The following is a 4,844-nucleotide window of genomic DNA, read 5'->3' as shown; positions in this document are numbered from 1 at the left end:
AGACGAGTGAGCATGGAAAAATGGAGGAGGAAGTAGAGGAGGATGAACTAGATCCAGATACGCTGATTGGAGACTTAACTTGGGAACAATTCTCAAACTTTTTAAGGTGAGAAATAAAACAAGCAGTTAAAATTGCATGCAACAACTTAATGGAAAACTGTCAAAGTTCAGAACAAGATGAGAGCATAAATGAAAGGCAAGCTCAAGGATCTACAGAAGTGCAAAGTGGTAATCAAGAGAAGATGAGAGAATCTCAAAATAGTAACAAGATTTCAACCTGTGTTTTGTGGAAGGAAGTGACAAAAAACTATATTTGAAAAAGAATGTGAAGGAGAAAAGGAAAGGGAAAAGAAAGGCTTCGGTAAAGAAAATTAAAGTGGAAAAAAGAACGATGACTGACCCTGAGAAAAATGGAAGATGTGGTTTTGAATTGGAAATTTGTGAATATAAATCTGCAAGACATCTGAGTGAAGTTCAGAGGGAAAAAGAAATGTTAGAAAGAGGAGAAAAAAAGGGAAAGGCAAAAATTATGTTTGATGTGATGTGGCTGTTTTTACTATGTTTTGGATAAAATGGTTGAAAAAGGGAAAAATGGATTTTCTTAAGGCAAACTTGGTATAAAGGCAATGAATTTGTAAACTAATTTGGTGATTTGATTTATAGATGTGTTATTAATTCACTTTATTTATTATTATTTGATGAGTATGGATGAAAATAGGTATATGAATGGACTTAGCCTAGGGTATATTTTTGGTATTGGGTAGGGGTTAGCACAAGAGATGGGGTAGGGCCAAGGAATTTAGTAATTTAAGAAAATATGAATATTAAGGGTCTCTTTTCTTGGTTTGTTTTTTGTTGTGCTTTCTATAGGCAGATACTGGCTTCCTTTTTAATGCTGGACTGAAAGAAAATATAATAGCAGAAAAGAGGGTCAGAAGAAGGTCTTTGTATAGGTAGTGGAAGTGGTAAAACATCTTAAACATCATAAACATAAATTAACTGAAATTATAAGAGATAATTAAATGTTGATATAAGGGTTAAGAGGTAGAAAAGATTCTTTTGATTTTAGAATATCAATCATGTAAGATAATTGGATGATAGGTATCTTGTTACCAGAATAGAAAATGAATTTGAAATAGTAGTCAGAAATGAAACTGTGATCTATGCAAGGAAAGAATTGGAACCAAAGGAAATCTTTAAAGATAAAGATGGAAGGTATATAGCGATAGAAATAAAGTCGCAGGAGAAGAGAATTTTGATTGTAAATGTATATGCACCAAATGGTAATACAACAATTAAAGGGGCAGCAGTATGGTAATGACACAATATACAGAAAATACTGCAAAGGTGCCTACAGTGCAAAAAATTGGAAACAGTAGTTTTATTCTGTTATACGAAAACTTCATGTTGTTTTAATCTTTGTTTTTCAACAACAGGACACCATCAGACAGTCAAAGACAACGTCAAGGTAAACGGAAGGACGAACTTCCCCAGAGCTACCGTTAGTTTCGATGTTTCTTTTTCAAACAACGGTCTCCTATCAAAGAATAGTTAAAGCTCATAATGGGGAACCCTCCAGCCATAATTTTTGCAATTCAACAATATTCAAAAGGAATACATACAGTTCTGCATCCGTGCATAATACAGTCTAACAATGGACTCTCTTCATTTCTATGAATAAAACAATTTTCGTTATAATCATGTCTCAGTCTTATTAACTCAAGTTTCAATACAAGAAATGCCAAAATCTTTATAAAACAGAGTCTTACCACCAATGCTTCAAGAGCTCTTAACAAGCGTATACATCTAAGTTGAACTATTAAGTCTTAACCACTACACCCATTTCTTAGCCATATTTTATTATGACAATGTCACGTGCTTCCTACATTGATGGTGCCAACTTGTCATACATAGTGCTTATAATAAGTAAGAAGTTAAACAGCTGTTTATTCTGCACTGCCCTATCAGACAATAATACACTGGTCTTATATGTTCTATATAGGTAAGAATAAAGAATCCATTCTTAAATCTTTATAAAACGCATAAAAGTTCCTAAGCTGCACTGAGCCCAGCTGGTGAGATGATAACTCATTTTAATCAATTGGTATGATATTAATCACAGTATTCATTCAACATTATCCTATGGATTACTGATACAAAGTATAACTCTGATCTTATGTACATTTAATATTTAAAGAACAAAGGTACAACCAAAGAATCCAGCCTTAAGTCTTTACAGAAAGCATGACAGCTCCAAAGCTGCATTGAGCCCAGCTGGTTGAATTGTGGCTAATTTGAAACACCAATACGCTTCCCTTTGGAGTAAAGCCTTACGTATATCACATGAGTATTGGGATATATGTCTATGTGGTGAGGTAGCAAGCTGTTACAACATGTGTATAGATCAGGAAGATCTAAGTGTCTAAGTCTTAGCTGTCATGCTAAGTGGCTAACACTGTTACAGCCAGGTGTTAAACGAGCAGGTGCTACCCCTTGTGGTCATTAGGAGTAGGTAATTAGTTTGCCCTGATGTTCATTGGCTGTATGTTGTATATAATGTCTAAGCTTGATAAGCCAAATGGGAGACATAGCTCTCTCCAACCGAGGTATGTTATGCTGTGTAACAGTCTGTATATTCTCTGTATATAGTTACCGTTATTGCACTATAAACTTTCTGCCTTTCACCACCAGTCGGTCTCCAGGCTTCTTATTTACTGCACCCAATAATGAGGTGATTTGTCCACCTTTTTAAAGGATTTGACACGGGACATGGATCAAGTAGCGTATGAACAGACTATAATAGCAGGTGACTTCAATGGGACAGTTAACCATAACTTAGACAGGAAGTCACAGAAAAGAGATGTAAAGAGTGGGAAATTACCAAAGGCTTTTTTTGAGTTGGCAAAACAAGAAAAGGTGGAAGATGTATGGAGAAAATGGAACCCTGGGATCAGGGATTTTACATTTTACTCGAACATACATGACTCTTTTTCAAGAATTGATATGATATGGGCTACGGGATATTTGGTTTTAAAGACTAAGGTAACTGAAATAATGCCAAGGCATAACTCAGACCACAATCCAATATTGTGGGTGGTGAAAGGGGGAAAATAAGAAACCAAGGTGGAGAATTAATGAAGACTTATTGGACCAGAAGGAGATTGTTGAGAACATAAATAAAGAGACTAAACAGTTTTTCCAAACAAATATGATGCAGGGGATGCCGATTCAAGTAGTATGGGATGCATATAAAGCTGTAATGAGAGGACATTTGATATCTTTAAACAGCAAAGAAAGGAAAAAGAGATTGGAACAACAAAATAAAATAATGAAAGAAATACAAAGGAGGCTGAATTAAAGAAGAGACCAGGGAAAAAGAAAATAATAAGGCAAATACAAATTTTGCAAGAAAAGCTAAATGCCGTACTAAATCAGGAACTTTATTGGAATTTGAAGAAACTGGAACAAAAATCTTTTGAAGGGGCAAACAAGCCGGGAAAATATTTGGCATGGCAACTGAAAAAGAGAAAAGAAAGAAATATCATAACCAAGATTGAAGATGGTGGAAAAGAGATAGTGGACATTAAGGGGATCAAGAGAGCTTTTTAAAAAATATTATGCAAATCTTTTTGCAAAAAAAAAGGTGGATAGAAATAAAATAAAAGAATATTTGGACAGAGTGAACATGGAAAAAATTTCAGAGAAACTTAAAGGAATATTAAATAATTTAATTACGAAAGAGGAAATTGATAAGGCAATACAGGAGGCAAAATTGGCGAAAGCTCCAGGACCAGATGGCTTTACAGCAAAATTTTATAAGAAAATTAAAGAGGAGCTAACACCAATTCTTGAACTTCTAATGAATGATATCAGAGAAACGAAAAAGGTTCCAGAAACATGGAAAGAGGCCACCATTTCACTTATACCTAAAGAAACATAGGACTTAACAAATGTGGAAAATTATAGACCAATTTCCCTTTTGAACAATGATTATAAATTGTTTGCCAAAATAATTTCGGAAAGAGGTGGTTAGCCTTTGGCTTTAGCTATCTGGCCCCTTTTGAGTCCAAATGGCCACCAACCAGTTTTCCAGACTCTTGCCAGACTGATCCTTAGCCTTCTCTTAACCACCTCTAACAGTTCCTTTAGGAGCAATGTATTTGGTGACCACTGATGCGTTAAACGTTTGCCACTCTGTTCACTGTCCTCTTTCCTCTAGAGGGACTCTGTACAACAGAATATTCAGCCCCAGTTCTCTGCTCAAACGGTTATCAGACTGTTCACACAGAGCTACAGAAGAATATGGATGAGAAGCAGAAAAAAGAGCTTCAAGGGGTAACAAGATGTCAGATAGTGAAGAAAACGAAATACCTAGGAATTATAGTTACAAATAAATGCAATGATTTATATGAAGAAAATTATAAAGTGTTGTTAAAAAATACGAAACAGAACTTGGAGAAGTGGAAAAATCTGCAATTGTCCTTGATGGGCAGGATGGCAGCAATAAAAATGAATATATTACCAAGATGGATGTTTTTATTTCAAACTATACCTATATTGCAGAATCAAGTGTTGTTTAGAGAATTGGATAAACTGACAACTAAGTTCATCTGGCAAGGAAAGAAGGCGAGAATAAGGTTAAAAATGTTGCAGGATGTGAAAGGGCGAGGCGGATTCGGAGTCCCAAATTGGCTTCTATATTATAGAGCTGCGGCACTAGTTTGGATTAGAGAGTGGGTCACTCTTGAAGATACAAGATTGTTACAAATTGAAGGACATGATTTGTTACTTGGATGGAATGCATTTTTATGGTATGAGAAAGCAAATTCCCAAAAGTATTTTAA

Source organism: Gekko japonicus, unplaced genomic scaffold, assembly GCF_001447785.1.
Source record: "Gekko japonicus isolate JY-2015 unplaced genomic scaffold, Gekko_japonicus_V1.1 scaffold2110, whole genome shotgun sequence".
Lineage (NCBI taxonomy): Eukaryota > Metazoa > Chordata > Lepidosauria > Squamata > Gekkonidae > Gekko > Gekko japonicus.
The sequence above is the reverse complement of the archived record's forward strand: the minus strand, read 5'-3'. Positions refer to the sequence as shown.